The 22325-nt window shown below is 34.0% G+C and overlaps 1 protein-coding gene and 1 pseudogene across 1 annotated transcript in view; one reads left to right on the top strand and one right to left on the bottom strand.

The window, feature by feature from the left end:
* The window catches only part of GRM8 (glutamate metabotropic receptor 8), a 959071-nt gene that overhangs the window by 614360 nt on the left and 322386 nt on the right, over positions 1 to 22325 (bottom strand). The window lies entirely within an intron of this gene.
* LOC141493814 (dynein light chain Tctex-type 1 pseudogene) lies at positions 18754 to 19202 on the top strand (annotated as a pseudogene).

Below are 22325 nucleotides of genomic sequence, written 5' to 3'. Positions count from 1 at the left end.
AGAGCTTTGACTTGCTCTGTTTCTAACTTTGGCTAATTTACCCTCTGAAGGTAACCAGGTATCCCCCATCCATTCCTGAAGGGTTGTCATATTAATGACAAGCAAGGCAGATAACTGATAAACTTAGCCACTGCAAAAGTTACTCATGGGATCACCAAGCCCTCTTATCCCTAGTGGTTTAGATTCCAAGAGAACACCACCAGAACCTGCTTCATTTCTTCACAGAAGTTTCCCAATGTAGACAAGATCTGGCAGATGTAGGCTGCTCTTTGGATAAAAGTTATGTTAAAGGCATTATATGTCTTTGGATATATTGCCTAGCCCCTCTAAACTTCTTTTCTCAAAGAACGCAGGTTTTGAACTAAATATCTAAGGTTCATACTAGCTTTAAATCTATCTTCCTAAAATAGACAACATTAAAACATTGTTAGTTCAGTCATCTAGGAGGAATTAAGGAATACTTTTTTTCATATTTCAATGGAAAAAATCAAACTGGTTTTTTGACACCATTTAAACCAAAAAAAAAAAGTCTTCACTTGCTTGAATGTGTAACTATTCATCCAGCTGTATTGGTCTAGGAAAGATAGGACTTTATTCAGTAACTATGCCAACCATTTGTCCCTTTTGTGCCATATTTTTATAAAACTGTATTTCCTGATTGAAGTCAAGACACTTTTTCCTTTTAAGAGGTTTAATTCTTTACCATCAATCAGCTTTTTTAATTTTTTGTAGCTAAGTAGCAAATTCTTTGTTATATAAAACCCAGATCAAATTCTTTAATCAGCTTTTGTTATGATACTGTTTATTTCTCTCTACTTTACAAATGCTGGATTTAACCAATCCATACATACAAGAGAATGGGAGAAATGATATTGTCAGTTTGTCCTTTCCTCTCCTGTGGTCAAAAATATTTTATTCCACTTTTCTGAAGAAAGGGAGTAATGGGATTAGGCCAACACTGAGGACAAGTGGATGTCAGACCAAAGTAAAAAAATATGCAGCCCTTCTAAAGCATTGCCATCTAGTACTGGGAATTGTAATCCATTTGTGCTAAACACTTTGACTATGCTCATTATGCAAAAAATCATCAAAGCTTAGTATTTTGTGACTGTGTCTGTGCCTGCTGGGAACTATAATTAAAGCGCATTTGAGCAAATGCAATTTTATTTGATATTAAGCAACTAGAAGTGCAGTCAACCTTACAGATAGGACATCATTTTAGGATTACAACACAAGGCAACCAGAAATTAAATTGAGCTTATTAGGTCTTCTGTATATTTTCCATGCCCACTCTTCTTAACAGAAGAATCCCTAAGTGATGTGTAAGTTTGTTCAGATGGTTATAGAAAACCACCAACTCTCATCAGTGTGAATGTTGAGGAGAGCATGAATAACAGGTTAGCTACTTTCCAAACATCCACTGCATAGTTTGAATTACCTGAGGATGAGAAAATTTCCAAAAATGGACTGAGAAGTCATATTCATTTTTGCATTCCTATTTCCAGACTATGTTTAATGCGTGTCAGGCAGACAGTCAAGAAATCTTTATTAAGCCAGTCTTTCTATGAGTATTTATTAATTGTCTATATGCTAGTCATTAAAATATTCCCACTTCTCCAAAAAGGGCATAAGTATCCCAGGAATTAAAATTTTAATGGGAAAGCTATCATCTTACATGTAAATTATCTTATAGAGAGTGGTTGGAAGGGAATTTCAGAAGAAATACAACAAGTAGAGGAATCAGGAAAGGTCTCCTGCAAGGAGATAGAATCTTAGTTGAAGCTTGAAGGAAACCAAGGAAACTAAAATGGAAATCTAAAGGAAAGGCTTCCAGGCCTGAAGAATAGCCAGTAGAAAAGCAAGAGACACAGGAATTGGAGTTCCATAATTGGTGTTGTGAGTGCTTCTGGAAGGAAGGAAGGAAGGAAGGAAGGAAGGAAGGAAGGAAGGAAGGAAGGAAGGAAGGAAGGGAGGAAGGAAGGAAGAAGGAGGGAAGGAAGGGAGGGAGGAAGGAAGGAAGGGAGAAAGGGAGGAAGACTTGATCAATTGCCTCTAATTCAGAGGTATTTTTTAGATCAGGATGACCTGCTATTTCATTTCAGTAGAAAACCATTTCCAGTTACTTCCAACAACTCTTCTACAAATTTTGATCTTAAAAAATTAATTTCAGAGGACTGAGAAAACATCACAGAATCCCAAAATCTCTTACTGGTCCAAATTACACTGGAAAAAGAATCCCATTACAACATGCCCAAGATGATGTTATTCAGCCTTTGCTTGAATATCTCTATGAAGAACAACCCCCTACCATAGTCCAAATCAGGTAGCCCATTCAATTTTTTGGATCACTTTAAATGTTAGAAAGTTTTGGGGGTTTTTTCTCCCTCTCACATGAAACCTAAATGTTCATCTCTATAATTTCCATCCATCTTTGTATTTCTGACACTAAACAGGACAAGATTAAACCCTCCGTGCAGATTTTCAAGTATTTGAGTCAAACAAGCATTTAAGTTGATTACAATGTTCCAGGTCTTGTGTTAGGTATTACACCACCTAAATACCAACAATCCCTATACTCCAAGAGCTTACCATCTACTTGGGATTGGGGACATAATATGTTCTAGTGTAAGTAAATACAAGACATACCTAGCACCTTGTCTGGTGCAATTCTCCACTCCTATAAAGCTATAAGTAAATGTCTTTGTGAAGTACATTGTTCATGAGCTCCCAGCAATGTGCTTCACAAAGACATTTACTTAAATCACATAACATGAATAATGGATACAAAACAACCCATACCCTCATAAACATGGAGCATAACAATCTCCCACAAATACAGACCCTTTTCATGGGAAAATTCATTCTGTTATTAGAATATACATATAAATACATGTATGTATATGTATATATATTTGAATGCATGCTTAATGAAATACATTTAAACTATTGGAGCTTCCAATTCTTCATCATTAAAATGAAGAATTGAATTTAGATGACCTTGAAAATCCCTTCCAGCTCTAGGTCTATGGTTTCCCTAACTTTTTTCCATAATTAATAACTCCTGTGTCTCTAATATTCCTAAGGAGTAAAAAAATTAAAAAGTAAATAGGGCCAGATAAAGAAAATCAACCTTTGTCAGATGCTTCTTGAGGCAAGAGAAAAGGTTTCAAAGGAGACTAGGGGAGGAGACCTCATCATGAGACATTACAATAAACAAAACATAAGGAGAAATTTCTTATTTTGTTTTGTACTGTTTTCTTAAGACCCAAGAGTTTCTAACTAGACCACAAAGAAGTGGTTTCTGGTAGGATATTAAAGGTTCCAAATTTATTATGTCAAGAAAAAGAAAATAGCATTCATTTTATCAACAGAAATTTCTAAGTAAGAATTTTTTAAGGTAAATTGGTAAAATTTTAATGGAATATTTAAATAATATAGTAGCTGTATTCTGCAGAATGTTCACTCATAAAAATTCATTTAACCTTTTCATAACTTGGAATTTTTCTTTTTTTTGGATATTGCCAACTGTTGCTCCTTTATCTTCAAATTTAATATAGATACAGTATATGAATGGGGAAAGGCTCTTGATTCTCTATTAATGTTTAAGGCTGGGTTAACAATTTGTTTTAAATAATCCAAATAGGGACTAAATTAGGCAGATAAGTGGTGCAGTGAAAAGAGTGCTGGGAATTCAGAAAAACCTGAATTCATATCCAACCTCAGATGTTTATTAACTGTGTGAGTTTACACAAGTGTATTAATTTCGTTAATTTCAAAAATAAGTATTATAATAATAGCACCTATCTCCCAGAGTTGTTGTAAGGATCAAATAAGATTATATTTTTAAAGCAATTAGTACACTGACTGAAATATGGTAGATGCAATATAAATTCTTATTTCCTTCTATTTAATAGTAATAATGGTAAAGTTTCAAAATAATTATGGCTAATTCTTTCATTTTTACACCAACAAGGACTTCACAACAATACTATTTTGCAAATGAAATATCCTTTCATAACTTGGGTAACTAATCATTTTTGCCAAGGGTTCTACATGAGCTATCAGAGACTCTTAAACATTGATTATCACATTACAGTTGAATGCTTTCAGGGTTATCCTTGGTTTCTTCCTTATCCCAGATATCCATTAAATTGATAAATCTTGGATTTTTTAACCCAATTTATCACATCTGACCCCTTTTATCTAGCTATCAAATCACTATTTAAGGCCCTTATGACCTTCTGATCGCTAATTGGTCTCTAAACCTTAAGCCCCAACCTCTAAATGCATTCTCTACCCTAAACTGCTAACAAAGCTCAATTCCGATTATGTCACTATCCCACTCTATAAATTCCAAATCAGACTAATAAACATTTATTAAACATCTACTATATTCCAGATACCTTATATACAAACCCAAACAAACAAGATAGTCTTTGCCCTCAAAAATCTTATAGTTTAATGGGGAAGACCTCACATAAAGGGTAGTTGGAAAGACAAGGAAGAGGGGTAAGGTAGAATAGATATACATAAAGCTTTGGTGAGGAGATGACCAGTAAGGAAAACCAAATCCTATGTCCATCAAGATAAAAACAAAAGCTCACTAGAGCTAAGATGGCTCTAAGTTTGGAGATCAAGGTTCCAGTGTGGAAGAAATAAAGATGGCAATCTCAATAGAGAAGACATGATGTAGAGATAACTAAGTAGTTTCATATAAGAAGTATTATGCTATCATTTGACATTTAAAAACCTTCATACCTGACCTCAATTTTACCATTCCAAACTTGTTATGACATTTACCCTCTTTCCTACATTTTACAATCTAAACAAAATGATTTTCTTGCAAGCTCACATATATACCATTCCTTTTCTGATCTTATGAATATGTTCCTCATCTTCATCTCTTAAAATCTTTAATTCCACAAAGACTAATCTCAAAACTCACCTTCTATATGAAATTTTTCTTGATTCCTATTACCTTGTATTTATCTGGCTTATATTTGGCATGAACATATATTTATAATTTATCTACTTCAAGAAATGTAAGCAACTTGAGAGTAGGGTGTATTCTATTTTTGTCTTTGTATCCATTATATACAATTCCTAGAATAGAAACTGGCCCAAACATTCTTAATAAATTCTTGTTGAACTGTTTAAGTGTAGTGTTGGTCTAATGCTTCTGAAAAAATATTAAGTGCCCATGCTTTATCTCTGGAGGGCAAAAAACAAAATATATTCAAACTATAAAATAAAAAATAAATTTGTTTGGTACCCAATAATACTTAACATTGATTTTCCAATGTGACTCAAATGACTACAAACTTGGGATGCAAACCAATCTAAATCTCTGCCACTTGGGTGATACAAAATGGACATGGAAACGATTCAAAAATACAGCAAAAATTTAATATTGTCAAATGTGTATGGTTATATATATACATATATATATGTATATATATGTATATGACTTATGGTCTCCATCCCTCCCAAACCCTTCCCTCTCCAGACTATTTCTCCATTTTTTCCTAGTCACCTTTAACTATTCCCTCCCTCTCACCTCCACATTCAATAAGTTGCCAAGTCTTGTCAGGTTTATGCAATATCTCTGGAATCTATTTCTTTTTCTCCAATCATATGACCACTTCCATAATTTAGACTCTCATCTGGTCTATTCAAACAGCTTACTTACTAGACTCCCTGATTCCAGATGTCCCTATCATCAATTTGTCTCTCATGTAGATACTAAAACAAATTTTCTAAAGTCTATAACCTTATTATTCCCCTGATCAGTCATTTTCAATGACTCCCTTTTGTAGTTGGATAAATTCAAACACTTCAGCTTGACATTTACAAATTTTCAAAAGCTGTATCCAGTCTGCATTTCTAGATTCAATTTTGTATTACTCCCTTCTTGTAATATACATTCTGGTCCAACTGGCCTACTAATCTGTCCACAGGGCTTCTGCCTTCCTCAAAAAATCTTTCCATAACTTATCTATATAAATGCTTTATTTCCCCTCTCCTCAAGTAATGCAAGCTTCTTGAGGACAGGCACTAGGTTGATCTTCATATCAATGACTGTACATTCGCATTTGGTAGATACTCCTTTAATAAATTCTAGTTGAATTGAATTGAAACTAATTGGATATAATTGTGCCTATAACATGTAGAAGTTCATAGGGGCAGCTAGGTGGTGCAGTGGATAAAGCACCGGCCTTGGAGTCAGGAGTACCTGGGTTCAAATCCGGTCTCAAACATTTAATAATTACCTAGCTGTGTGGCCTTGGGCAAGCCACTTAACCCTATTTGCCTTGCAAAAACCTAAAAAAAAAGTTCATAAAAAAATTCCAGGTAAGGAAACAAAGAAAAGCAAAGGACTATAATTTTTTATTCAGTTCAATTAGTTAATTGCAGATCAAAATAAACTATATGGATAGGGTAGAGGAAGGGAGACAAGAAGCTTGCCTAACAGAAGAACATATCTCTTAAGTATATATTTTCTTTTTTGACCACTTGGCCTGTGTTGGAGACATTTCCTGACACAGAAGTGTCTAAATTATTTTAAGCACCATCATTTCTTTAGGAAGCAACTCAAGCCCCAAAGAAACAACAAAAGTAATCTGGCAAGGTTATTTGTGATACAATTTCCCCAAAATGCATGCAGCTTTTCAAGTACTCCGGTTTTTACGCTCTCAGGGGGCTGTAACACCACATCATACTGACTCCCATACTTTATAGAATGCCTTACATTTCCCAGAATCATTCTTACAGATATAGTTGTGTGTGGTTTTTAGGTAATCAAACATGTAGTCTTTGCCTGAAGAGTAATCCATGATGAATGGTATATCTAATTCACAATGAAAAAGGTAGCAATATTTGAAGCTATTTTCCTATAGTGCAAATTAGGTTCTTTGCAACAGCTTATCCCAAGTCACATTTTCTCTTATGGAAAAAAAAATAGATAAATGGTTAGCCTGCAGAAGGTGAGCCCAGTCTTTAGTAATTCCTTAGGTTATCCTCCTTTTCCTGTCTATTTGCTTTTTCAGAGAAACAATCTCCTTCCACATGAATGTATTAGCATCTCTTTGTCCTCTGTCTGCCATTATGGCCTACTTTGGGAATTTTCACATAACCCACTTTATCTTTCTATATATAATTGTCTATTCAACACATTCACTTTGTGAGAAATCCCCATTCTCCTGTTTAAATTATGAGAATTTTTTTTACAGTTTGAGAAACATTAAAGGCTGTTCTAAGAATTTTTTTCTACCAAAGGATCCTGAAACATGGGAAACTATCAGATCTTACATGCAATTCAATTTATGATATCTCTGTGCTATGTCCTTTCTTCTTTTCATTCATGTCATTCATCATATGCAATTCTTAGTCACACCATTTGAGATTTTCTTGGCAAAGGTACTAGCCATTTCCCTCTTCAGCTCATTTTAGAGAAAAGGAAACTGAGGCAAACAGAGTTGAGTAACTTGCCCAGGGTGACACAGCTAGTACGTATCTGAGAACAAATTTTAACTTCTGATTCTAGGTCCAAAGCTCTATCCACTGTGCCTTCTAGCTGCCCAACTATCTGCAATCTAGTTTGTGTTAATGTTCCCTTGACCTATGATTGATAGGCTGTCAGCCCTTCACTGATACAGGGCCTAACCCCTCTGTGTTGCAAATTATTCTTCACCTTCTGGCCACATCATTTCTGTTGATATCTTTCCTCTGAATTTAGTTGAACTCATCCTTAGGTATTAGATGCTTTGGTTCACCTCTTCTCCTATTTGGTGGAAATAGTTAATTATTTTAAACATTTATCAGATTTGAAACCAAGCTTGTTTCCATATCACAATAAGCCTCACATTTGGTATTTGTGGATTATCCAGGATAAATTCTAAAGACTAATGTACTCCTTTGTGGCATGCCATATTTCCCTCACTAATCAGCACAATTTCCAGAATCCAATTTGACCAGTGAATTCACTAAAGTAAAAATAATATCTAGAAATGTACTCTGAGTTCCAGGAATGATGATCAACAGGATCCCATCACCTCTGACCCAGGAATACCAAAGAAAACAAGAAAGCATTCTGAAGATGTTACCCAAAATGCATCTGTTGCCAATCTTGTGACAAAATCATTACCAAAGTATTTTGGTGCACTTTACAACAAAGTGCTTGGACAACTTACAGTGAAGCACAATACAAATAATACCAAAGTCTTTTCCTAAGAAAGTACACAACAAAGTAGATCAAAAATACCTATGGGAAAATTTTACAGAAAAGTAAAATTCCCTACCACAACAAGGTCTCATATGGTTCTTCTGTTCTTTCTCCTGTCAGCCCATTATACCCACATAATGAACAGAATAAAGAATAGCAGCTGAGAAGCCTGGGTAACTCCTTTGTTTCTGCCTATGAGTAACCTTTTAGCAAGCAAGAACATGATGCCCTCATTTGTTGGCAGTAGCTGCTGACTTCTCCCTCTCAAAGCTCAACTACCATGTTTCTCTTATTGGGGTAAGCCATTCCAAAGCCAAATGCAAATTGATTTTGCATTATCTGTTATTTGTAAACTTCCATTTCCTTCCCCACATTAATGTGGATTATTGACTCTTAACTACATCATTGTATTATTTACATACATTGATGTTCAGTAAACCAATATGCCATTTGAAGAAGTGGCAATAATACTTGAGAAGATGAAGTTAAGAGCAATAGCTGAACCTCACCAAATACACTTAGCAGAAATCCTTGCTAGAGGTAAATAATTTTGGGAACACTCAGGGTACAGTTGAAAAGATCACAGATAATATTATTTACAAAAGTAAATCAAGATTGCATCACCAAATAACAACACAAAAAATTTTATTGATATAAATATCTTTCCTTCACCATATCATCTTGGAATATCACCATCCCAAGGGTCCTGCCAAACTGGGAAAGTTTCACTTAGCCCTGCTGACTTTACTGCCCATGAGCCAAATAGTACTATCTAATTGTTTTAGACTTTGCCTCAAGCATAACATTTTCTTTTGGGACACATTTCTTATTAACTTTCTCCTTGAGATTACTTCTTGACCCTTCACTCTTCATTCTCCCTTAAAGAGATAATCAATACTCATTGTTTTATCAACTCTATGCAGACTATTTCCAAGCCTATATATACTTTACCTGAGCTCTAATATCATATATTCATATATCCATAGGTCATTTCCATTTGATTGTTTCACCATAATTTTCAATATGCCATTTCTTTCCCTCAAAAATATCTCTTGAATTCAACTCTCATTTTCATTCCCAAAGCTTTTACTCATGTTGACCATCATCTTTTTACAACAGCCTGCTAATTGCATATAATGCCTGTTGCCTGAACTTGCAGACCCAGTCTCTTTACTTTGCCATTCCTTCATGCCATTACCAGATTAATATTCTTAAAATATATATGTTCCCAATGACCTACTAATTTTAATCTGAATTCTCTTTACAAAACATTCAAAATGCTCCATTATCTGATCCCATATTATTTATGTAGCAGTCTTCCATCATTTCCATACAAATGTCTGATCAAGTTAGATTCCATCCCACAAAAACAAACATATAATTTTTTTCTTTATTTTTCTTTCTATAGTGCTTTCCCTTCCTGGAAGATTATCCCCATTCTTCTCTACCAGTCCCAATGCTACTCATATTTCAAGATCCAACAAATTTACTCCCCAAAGTTTTTCTTAATAACTCCTTTTTTCTGATTTATATGTTCCTTTATTGCTTAAGTTAGCACTTCATTATATAATCCCTTGTTTTTCATAGATTTGTTTCATAGGTGAAAATATGACCTTCCAATATATCTATAAGCTTTTGATCATTCCTTAAATTTCTTTGATATCCCATTTACCACCCTCGCCCCACAGTGGGTCACTCACATAAACCTTTACATACCAATAAGCATTTTATTTTAAGTAAAGTGTCAACCTTTACATAACATTTTCCAAGTAAAGTTTTTATTTTTTTTAACCTAAGGACAGTATCATTAAAAATTGACTTCTCTGATATCTTCCAAGACTTTTGGTCTCAGGAGCATCAGAAACAGGCTAGCCTTTAATACCATATTATTGTACTGCAAAGATGGTACTGGACTTGTATCATTTTGTCATTAGCAAAATCACTTCAGCATAGAGCCCTTGAAGTTATGTCCTGGTATCCAAAGCAGGGCATTATCAGCAATGTCACAGAAACTCACAAGGTATCAGATTAAAAAAAAACCTTTGAAACCACTTGGTTCAACTCTTCTCCTTTTATGGATGAGGAAATTATAACCCAAAGAAATGAATTAACATCTGTAAGATCACCTAACTAATTACTTCACAATACCAGTAGAACCATGGGCTCCAGATAATCAGAGCCAATACACTGCATTACTCTGCCTTCCTTGTTAACCAGAATAAAATGCTTGCATATCTTATCCAGTTAAAACTTTCAAAGTCATATTCACTCTGTGCAAAATAATTTTCCTCCCACGGTTCTACACCAAACTTTCCTCCCATATCGAAGAGAAAAGAAAGCTTTTAGAACTAATTTACAAGGTGTGGTGACATAAATGTAAGACTTAAAACCATAAGCAAATCATTTTAGAATAACTTGACCAATTTTTGTATACTATTCCCAAAGTTTTACCACCCACCTTAAGCCTACACTGTGCCCCATTGCATGCATCTCTGATGCTTATTAGATATATCCTTATGAAAAATAATATACTAAATAAAATTCAATTATTTTCTCACTGATTTTTGAGTCACTATCATCACTATTACTAAATTACGTGCTTCATGAAGGCAGGAACTATGTCTACATACTCCATAGACAATTATATAACATAAGTAGATCTATAACTAGCAATTTTGAAACTTAGAGAAACTACAAAAATGGTGGCAAGACAGTTACATTAAATATGATTTTACATCAACTATGGAAATAAAATCTTAACATTGATCACATAGGGTTTATGTTGAGAAAAAACTGTCTGAGAGATGACTGAAAAATGATTCTTTGATGGGAAAATCTTAGGAAGTTGTCATCAACAGGACAAGTCCCCCAGATAATGACAGGTTACTGCTTGGTAGGGCAGCTAGGTGCTGCAGTAGATAGAACACCAGCCCTGGAGTCAGGAGTACCTGAATTCAAATCTGCCTCACACTTAATAATTGACTAGCTGTGTGACTTTGGTTAAGTCACAACCCTATTGCCTTAAAATAAATTTTAAATTTTAATTAAAAATAATTAAGCAGATTGATTACCTTATCACAATAGGATACAAAATAAAAGTCAATAAACTGAGATTGAAAAAGGCAAATATTCAAACTTTGTGACATATATTTTGGCTTCTCAGAAATAGTTTATACATATATCTGGGTTTTGATAATACTCAAGGTAACTGAGTTTATATGGTTAAGTAAGTTAAGAATAAATGAGTTGCTTCTTTACAAAAAGGGACAGTTCTAGGGGAAAAAGTTACCATAAGAAAAATCTCTCTTGTACACACTCCCATGTAGCTGTCTTCAGAATTAAAGACTATTCTAGGCATTCTAAAAATAAAACATGCCAATTCCAAGGGGTTCTAGTCCTCTACCTCTCTCCAAGACCCCAATCAAAATCCTTCTAATGGTAGGAAAGTTTTACAAGTCTTTCACTCTCTGAAACCATATTATGTGTTATCTATCTATCTATGATATTATGTGTTATCATACTTTTCTCCATAAAAGCAATGACCTGTATCACCTACTTTAATGATAGATCCAGTTGTATATAGAGGACAGTTTGACTACAGTTTCAAGTGGTATTTCCCTGTCTCATAAGCTTTAAAAGTTAAACACACTAGGAAAAAAATCATGCCAATTTCCCCTCAAACTCAATGCATCCCTCGCATAAGTAAAGAGAACAAAAGGTTATTTAAAGTCAGTCACAACTGCCATAATTCAACAGCTCAATGGATCTGCGATCTCATTAATGTGGGAATACTCTCCACATTTTTGAATAATACCCAGGACATATGGTAGTGATAAGTGAAGACTAGCATATCTAACGAGGATTTGCCAAACCTTTTTCAGAGTTGTTTATCCCACCTTTGTTATTCATCTGATTCAGCCAAGTCTCATACGTGGCTCCAAGAAGCTGTAACATGTGGAGTGGTTATACCCCTGTAAAACTTTCTATGCAAAAGGGCTAAACCAACAAACTTCAAGCCCATCAAAGAATTAGGGGTGTGGCTACTGCAAGTATATGAAGACTTCCCCAAGCAGATGGGTTGATGAAAAAACTTGCTCTCATGGACCATGAAAGCAGCTGAAGCAAGTGATATGGATAGCTTAGAGCTTGATCAGACACTGAAGTGACCAAGGCTATCCATTTCACCATGGGCCATCATCCTAACTTTTGTCTTATCAATAGACTCCAATGACTTTGGAAGAATGAGGATGATGATTTTTGTATAACTCTTATCTGACCTAAATCTAATTCATGCTCAAGTTAAGACATCACTCCATGATGTCATTATTCTTTTCAATAATGAAGGACAGAAAACAATAACAATTTGGATCACCACACACATCTTTTCCTCCCATATGATTCTTGAACATAAAGTAGAAATCTATGTCTCACTATTCTGTTGACAATGTTTTTGTTACCAGGTAATTTGTTACTCCTCAGTCTCACTAAATGGCCTGATCATATACAATGTAAAGTCACACAGTATAAGGGATTGTTTTATTCCTTGGATTTATTTGTATACTCAGTGTCCGGAATAAATAAATTGATTATTAATTAATCAAACATCTCTTGGAGCCATAGATTGACCTGCTTTCAAAGTACCAATTAATTTTTTCCCTGAAATAATTAATAAAAATATATTTATTTATTTTTCAGTCAAGTATATCTCTGTGTTATTTGGAATTTTCTTGACAAAATTACAGAAGAATTTTATCATTTCCTTCTTTAGTTCATTTTACAGATAAGGAAACTAAGGCAAACAAGGTTAAGTGACTTGCCTAGGGTCATATAACTAGTAAATGTCTGAGGTTAGATTTGACCGGAGGAAGATGAGTCTTTTTAATTCCAGGCCTGGCACTCTAACCAATGAGACACCTAGCTGCCATAATTAACAATATTATTTCTTCAAATGATAAAGCTTTACAAAGCACTTTTAAAAAAACACTGCTTCATTTCAACCTTTCAATGATACTAAGGGGAAAGGTGCAGATAGTAAGAATTATCTCCATTTTACAAATGAGTCAACAAAAGATGGTGACTCAGACTTTATAGATGGTAATCAATTAATAAGTTTTTGTTAACTGTAATGTGTTAGGTACTGGAATTATAGAGTCAAAAATAAAGGAGTTACATTCAATTTACACATAGGGGTAGACATGCAAAAAAGAAGATCCAAAATTGATAAATGGAAATGCAGGGAGAATAAAGGTCTCACTGCTGAAGGGTGAGAAGGATCAGGAAAAGTCTTCATATAAGAACTGGCATTTTAGTTGAACTTTGAAAATAAATGAATTCCAAGCACGGGGGGAGAGGAGGTGTTGCAACCAAGGCAAAGGAATAGAGATGGAAGATGGAAATGTGATATATAAAGAACACAAGAAGGTCTATTGGTTTAAATGTTAGTACATGTCAGAACCATCTCTTGATATCAGGTATTATGATTCTGTGCCCAAGAATCTTTCAACTGCATTCTAGGGCATCCATTTAGGGGACACTGATAAATGTGTTATAAAATAGAAATATGCATGTTTATTACATATCAGTTCCACAAAAGGGGTTCCTTTTTCTTCCTGTATTTGATTATCATGATATTTTCTTAACTTGTATCATTTTTGATGTACAGAATAAGTTTAAAGCTATTTTGTCTGGTTTTTACATTTGCATTTTTTCCATCATAATGAATATACCATGCTCAAGGTGTGTGGAGGGGTGATGTTCTCTTTCTTATGTTATTGGGAAGAATTAAAAACTATTTCAAGGTTCTGACTCTTCTGGTGAAAATATATGTGTCTTTGAATTCAGTCTGAAAAATAATTTTAAGGACACAGGAAGTCAATACTAGATAATTTCCAAAAAAGTGGGTTGGAGAAATTCCCATGATGCTCTGCCATATTACACAGAATTTCTTACTGCTATAGAACAAGACTATCAGCTACTCTGACCTAGAAAAGAATGAGTACAACAGGTTCTCTCAGGATACCAGACAAATGCCAGATTGTCTTTTGAGGTTGACTTCCCCCTAAATTCCTTTGGATTTGATGATTAGCTTTGAAATTATTTTGATTCTAAAAATCAATGAAATGTAAGAGTTATAATACACTTTTTCCCCTTCTTGGCAAGGATTTTGCTAGCTTCATGTACTTATATTGTAGTTGTTTGATCCTTTCTCCAAGATTTGAGCTTCAGCTCTCACTACATGGCTTGCCTTTCATTCCTTAGAAAAATCAGTAACACCATAAACAGAAATACTTGATATGTTTTGAGTTGTTTTAACAGAAAATATAGGGGAATAAAAACTTAACTGAGTCATTTCTTTAAGTGATAAACCAGATTACCAGAGGGGAAAAAAAGAGAATCAAAGTCTAATAATTGTGAAAAATTCATTTTTTATTTCTAACAGGAGTATAGGGAGACAGGAAATAAGCATTTATTGTCCCCTTTAGGCTCAACATTTTATAGCTATCATCTTATTTGTTTCTCCCAACAATTTGATAATATATATTATTACTTCCATTTTACAATTGAGGAAGCCAGGGCAAGCAGAGATTAAGTGACTTGTCTAGGTTCACAGAGTTAGAAAGTGTCTGATGCTGAATTTGAACTCACATCTATCTGACTCAAGACCCAGGGCTCTATTCAATATGCCATTTAGTTAATAAGGAAAAAAACTGAGTCAGAAGACCTGGATTCTAATTCCTTTGCTGCTGTCTGTTGTGAATAATTCCTCATTTCTCATCTGGCTTGACATCTTTGGGACTTCTCTGATTAACATCATCATGCCCTCAAGTCTAATACTTTCTCCTCCCTTCCCACCCTGGCTTTTCAGTTTCCTTTTGTGCTTTGTCTTCTTCTTTGAACAGTAAGTTCCATTAAAGGCAGTAATTGTCTTCCTTTTTTGGTACTTGTGCCTCAGCGCTTAGCGCAATGACTAATATAAAGTAGACACTAAATAAATGTACTACTACCACTACCACTACCACTAGCATCAACACTACCACCACTACCACCATGACTACTACTACTACTGCTGCTGCTGCTGCTGCTTTTACTACTACTACTACTACTACTACTACTACAACTACTACTACTATTACTTCTACTACCACTATCACTACTACCACTACTACACTAATGTGTAACCATAGACAAGTCACTCAATATAAAGGATGGGTCATCTTTAAATGAGAGGATAAATCTTTCAAAGTTGTTTGCTTCTATAACAATGTGCTTATTGAATAAGTTATTGCTCTGGTTCTGCTTACTTCACCCTAAATCATTCCCTACAAGTCTTACCTGATTTCTCCAAAACCTCCCATCCATCATTTCTGACAGAATAGATGTATTCTATTACAGTTATAAACTATAATTTGCTCATTTATTCCCCCAAGTGATGAAAATTCTGATCATGTCATGATCAACCATGATTTCAATGGTGAAAAATGTCACCTATCTCCTGACAGAGAAAGTAAGGAAAATATACAAAATGGGGCATACATTTTTGGACTCAGTTGATATGGAAATTTGTTGTGCTTGACTATGTGTAATTGTTACAGATTTTTGTTTTATTTTTAATTGAAGGAGATGGGAGGGAAAGAAAATAAATGCTTCTTAATTGAGAAAAAAATTTAAAATGAAAGAATGTACAAAAAGATCTCTCAAGTTCCTTAAAGTTTCAAAATTCCAGGATCCCATAGAAATTATTGCCTGAATAGAACTGTTAAATTTAGCAAATTGATTACTTTGAGTCATTATAATATCCAGATTAGCAAATTTTACTTTTGAATAATGAGACCATTTAAAATTTCCCATTTTTTTGATGAGTGGGATATATTTCTCTTGATTAAAAAATCATAAATCTTAAACTGGAAAGGAGCCTAGAGGCCTTCTAATCCAGCTCCTTCATTTCACAGATGAGGAAATTGAAGCCCAGGGAGATCATTTGGACTAGATAACTTGCCTAAGGTTACTTAGCTAGAGTCAGGTTTCAAATATAGGGCCTTAGGCTTCACATTTACCATAACCCAGAAGTATATAAAGTACTAGGGGCACATAGCACAGCAACCAATAAGTTAAATTCTACCTAGGAAGGAATTTCAAGATAGTACAAAAACTCTCACACATCTAAGTAATTGGCTTTTTCACTCTTTTAGTGGGAGTGAGCAACCATTTCAATTTTATAATTAGCAAGTTTGTCTAGATTTATTTGTGACTTGTAGAAAATGGATACGAGGGAGAGAAAAAAAAGTTAATGAATATCACACCCCCTCCTTGACATTGCTGTTTCCAGAAATGTAGGGTTTTGAACCTAAAGATGCTAAATACCTCCTGTTTGAAGGCATGCCAGCCCAGCTGCAGAGAGCATTTCAGGCTAGAAGCCTAGGGAAGCACTGTAAACTACCATAGCATTGGACTTCCAACAAACAATCACAATAGGCCAGCAATTGCCAAGCCCAGATTTTGTTTTTGTTTTTTGTTTTTCTTTTTCTGCAAAGGAAAGTCAATGCTGACATTATGTCATTTTGCAGAAAGGGACATAAAAACAATATGTGATTTTAAAGAGAATTCAGATTCATAGAGAAAAAGCAAAGAAACCCACAAACAAAAAAAAAATTCTTAAACTACTCCAAACCTACTTGGGGAAGCTACCATATAATTATAAGGAAAAACTCAAAGCCATAATTTGGGGCCTCATTATACTTAAAAATAAACATAAAATGAAAAAAATACAGTAGCCAGTAGGAACCAATAGGAGTATTAGCTCTTAAACTTGATAAAGCCTACAGAAAATATTCCTCAGAACATTTTTTGAAAAATGGAATCTATAATTATACACATTTACTTATAAACATAGACATAAAATCATGAAGACCAGGTAAGAACTGAAGGAGAAGGTGTATAGCAGGTGCTCTTAACCTGGTATTCATGATTATTTCTATTTGTATAGTATGTATGTGTTTAAGCTCTTTCAGTGATCTCAGCAATCATCTTAATAAAGACAACATCAAGAGCTCCCTCTCTCTGTATGTGTATATACATGTCTGTCACTATCCACACATGTATATATGTGTGTATGCATGCATGTATGTATGTATATATGTACCCAGTCCTTGCCTGGAAAGTAAACATTGATAGAGAATTAAGGAAGTAATTATTTAGCAGAAAGAAAATATGATTTTGAAAATGAATACTAAAAATATTTATTAAATAAACATGAACTACTATCTTCAAGCTCTAAGATGCTGCTGATTAACATTTTTTGTTTACATTTAATTTATTTTTTATTTTCTGTTGACTAACTTTTAACTATCTTTGCATTGCATACCATAGTACTTATAGGGGCAGCTAGGTGGCATAGTGGATAAAACACCAGCCTTGGAGTCAGGAGTACCTGGGTTCAAATCTGGCCTCAGACACTTAATAATTACCTAGCTGTGTGGCCTTGGGCAAGCCACTTAACCCCATTGCCTTGCAAAAACTAAAAAAAAAAACAGCCATAGTACTTATATAAAGTTGTTTCTTTCTGGCATACATATATTCTAAGAGAGTCTTGTAGACTTCGTAGATTTGTCCAACTAGATTTAATCTTCTTGAGGGCAGAGACTACTCCTTCTTCTTTAGGAACTTCCAACTCATTAAGCATTCTATTCCTATAATAGGTATCTGTTAAGGTATTCTAAAATTTAAGGTTTTAGAAAAAATATAAGCTACTGTTATTTATTTCAATCAATGGATCAACGAAATCTGGTTGATTGGAGCAGTGGATAAATGGATAAATGCAGCCTATCCATATTTCTTCTTGCTGAATCACTTTGTCCATATCTTTAGGCAAATCATGGGATTCCCTAGACCTTCCTCCAAATCTTTTGATGTTTCATGAATACTAATGGAATATAATAGTCATCTATCAGGTATTCCTGACTTTTGCAATACAATTAACTGGTTAATATTCTTCCTCATTCTGATGACATCTTTTACACAGTTCGTTATCTATAAATAATATATTGCAACCTATTCACTATTCACACATAGTTATCTTTATTAAGGGGAAAATAATAAAAGGAAAGGGAGGAATGTACTCCACAATTAATGGAGCTTATTCTAAAATGGAAGAGTTGTATCAGTCTCCCCCAAAATCTGGAGTCTCATTAAACTCAAAAATATATTTTATGCATATTTTTTACATAAAATTAAAAAAATACAATAGCCTAGGAACCTATAAGAGAATTGACTCTTGAGTCTGGATGTGTCATGCCCAGACATCTACAACCATAACCTTTTCTTAAAATTGAACATATTCAAATGATAATTATAAAGACATAAAGCCTTCTCAAATATTAAAGGGAACACTATAGAAGTGTTAATCAGTTTATCTAAAGATTGTACACTTTATCTAAAGATAAAAATGTAACTTTTTTCAAATCCAAATGCAATTGAAAATGACTTTAATCTGGATGCATATATATTTTTTTAAGAATGAATAGGGATGAGCGAAGATGGACGACTTCCAGGCTTCCGAGGAGACTTCTTTTGTTGTTGATGAAGTGAGTAACATTATAAAAGAGGCCATAGAAAGCGCAATTGGTAGTAACACTTATCAACACAGCAAAGTCAATCAGTGGACCACAAATGTAGTTGAACAAACTTTAAGTCAACTTACCAAGTTGGGGAAACCATTCAAGTATATTGTGACATGTGTGATTATGCAGAAGAATGAAGCTGGGCTGCAAACAGCAAGCTCTTGCTTTTGGGATAACTCCAGTGATAGAAGCTGCACTGTGAGATGGGAGAATAAGACCATGTACTGTATAGTCAGTGCCTTTGGATTGTCAATTTAACTTTCTTGGAATTGTATAGGTTCATCATTTTTTTTCAACCATTTTCATTCCATGGTCTATCAACATACTGTGAATTCAGCAAACTTTTAAAAGTATCTACTTCTAAATGTAGGAAAAGTCCAAAGTGGCCACATTGTTACATGGGTTGCACACTTCACTTTGTTCACCATAAGTTAACATCCGGTATTGTTACTTTGTCTTAACTCTTCAATACTTCAAAAGTATTAAAAGGTGCTAAAAATGAAATCTGCTGCAGCATGACACTTTTTCTAATTTCTGAAATGATTTATATGAACACTAACTTCCCACTTTATACTTTTCTTAGTAGAATAATAAATTATTAAAATTTTAAAAAAAAGAATGAATGGGGATGGGGCAGCTAGGTGGCACAGTGCATAGAGCACTGACCCTGGAGTGAGGAGGATCTGAGTTCAAATCTTACCTCAGACACTTAATAATTACCTAGCTGTGTGACCTTTGGCAAGTAACTTAACCCCGTCACCTTGCAAAAACCACCAAAAAAAGGACAAAAAAAGAATGTATGGGGTGTATAAAAGCCTACTTAAAATAGATAATATTTCTATATAATTTTCAGGTCAACAAAAATAAAAAATTATAATAAAAATTTTTAAATAAGTTATATAATTTTTGATATTTGAAAAGCAATACATATATATACATATATACACACATACACATATATGTGCATATCTCATAATGAAGAGAACTTCAAGCACAGCAAATAGTGTTATATTCTTCCAATGATATTGAGAATGGAACAGAGGAAAAAATTTGGACTCCAAAGAATAGTGGCTCTCATACCTACTACTTGTGGAACTAGGGCTAAAGTCACTTAAACATCTCAGAGTCTAAGTTTCTTCTTATGTTAAATGAGAAGGTTAGACTTGATGAACTCTGAAGTCTCTTCTAGTTTTAAATGTAAGTCTCATAGTAAGACTACCAAGGCAGAAATAGATGATTAAACATTTCATTTGCATTTAGCACAGTAACAATATTATTTTTAAAAAAGAGACTACTCTCTTTAGCATTAGAATAGGATAAGGTAGTTTTTGATAACACACAATTCTACTAGCTAACCTGAGGCAATATAAATTATCACAGTCCTAGAGATTTAGTTGGCTTTTCAGCATTCAACTATTTCTCTATGGAGGCAATGAAATGTGGTAGCCTAAGCAGCATGATATGGGGGGCTGAGGAAGAGAAGGAAATAAGCACTTATATGACACTGACCATGCAGCAGGGATTATGTAAAAACTTTACACATATTATCTGATTCAAAGTTTGAGCAAACTGCAAGGTAATATTCTCATTTCACAATTGGAGAAACTGAAGCAGGCCAAGCTTTAAGTAATTTGCCCAGGGTCCCCAAGTTAGTCAGTGTTGAAATCACATTTGAACTCAGCTCTTCCTGCCTCCACGTCTAGTACTTCATCTATTATAAATCTAGCTGACTAGTATAATGTGAAGATGACTACTTCAGCACCAGAACATGAGTTCAATTACCATCTCTACTATTTCCTAGCTGTGATATTTTTTAGGAAAATCATTGAACCTCTCCAGACTCCAGGGAATCAAACTAAAGTTTTTCTTTAGATTACAAGCTCCATAAAATCAGGTGCTATATTTTGTCTTTCTTTTTATCTCCAGTGCTTAGAACATTGTCTAGAACATGGAACATTATATTTCATAGTAGATGTTTAATAAATTCTAGTTGACTGACTAGGTCCTTCTCCTCTCCTAATATTTGAATTTTCCCTCTGAGTACTAGACTGAGAATCCAAAAACTTGGATTGTCTATCATAACTTTATTCTTTATTAATTGTCCAGCCTTAGACAAGTACTTAATCTCTGGGCAACAATTTCCTCATTTGCAAAATGAGGACATGAATCTAAATGACTTCTAAGGTCACTTGCAATTCTAATATAATCAATAGATGATAATAGTAAATTGTTAATTATATTAAATCTTGTATAAAGTGATTCTAGATATGACTCAGAAAAAAGAAGACAGGATTTAAAGTTTAAGGAATTGCATGGGTGGAATTCTTGGTTTTCCCACATAATTCTGAAAATTGTCTTCTAGCTCTAAACCCACAATTTCATAATTTAGAGATTTATCATAATTTCAGGGATTCATTTTCTAGGCCTCCTAAGATTTCAAAAAGTCAGGCTTCTGATTGACTTTTTTATCTTTGAAAGCTACAAAAGGTTCTCAGTTTTTGCAAAATTTGAGATACTTTCCTGTTTTCTATCTTTCCAATTCTTCTCTCATCTACAAATTAATTGTTAAAGGGACTTAGTACAATATAGCTCCTCTATTAACTTGAGAAAATAAGACATGGCAATGTCAATGTTTTTATCAATATACTTTATTTGAGAAGCTGTAATTGGGGCAAAAGGCTATCCACTATGATAAAATTCAAATTTATTCCTGAGTAATGATTGTTTGGATGAGACATATCAAGAGACCTGATTTGCTTTTTCAAAGAAGGAACCAAAAGATAAAAGGTTATACTGCTAAAATGCTCATAGGCTCAAGCAGAAATATGCCTATATTTTTGGTCCTGCCCAAATATGGGAACCATTTAAGGAACATTTCTAAAACCATGAAATCTAGTCTTCCAATTTGACCTTGGATTTGTATAGTCTCCTTCCTTTGAGTGAAACTAGGTAACATATTTGGGGCAGGGGAGAAGGAAAGCATTGAATATGAAGTCAAAACCCCTGGTTTCAAATCCTGTCTATGCTACTTACAATCTCTAAGACCTTGTACAATTTATTTTATGCCCTGGGTCAGTATAAAGAGATTGGATTACCTAATTTCTAAGTCTCTTTTCAGTTTTAAATCCTGTGAACTTCTGTCTTTCTAGCAAGCTAGAAAAACTAACAAAGTTTATCACTAGCTAGCAAAGTTTGCTTCTGAATAACTGACTAATACAATTTTTAAAGGTAATATAGATATTCATTTTTAAGTTTTTAAAATTTTTATTTTATTTTTAATTTATAGAATGAAATAAGCATTTTATATCAATAATATAATAAAAAGATGAATGTAATTGAAACTGTAGTTTTATTATATACAACTTCCTGTTCCTTTTGACTATACAAAAAGATATAATGCAAATTTATTTTTAATAAGTTTATTGTAGTATGTTCTCATGTGGGAGGGGGCAAACATATGATATTGTTGGAATAGCGAAGAGTAAAGA

Source organism: Macrotis lagotis, chromosome 7 (genome assembly GCF_037893015.1).
Source record: "Macrotis lagotis isolate mMagLag1 chromosome 7, bilby.v1.9.chrom.fasta, whole genome shotgun sequence".
NCBI lineage: Eukaryota > Metazoa > Chordata > Mammalia > Peramelemorphia > Peramelidae > Macrotis > Macrotis lagotis.
Note: the sequence above shows the minus strand (reverse complement) of the source record. Positions and strands in the feature narration are given on the sequence as shown.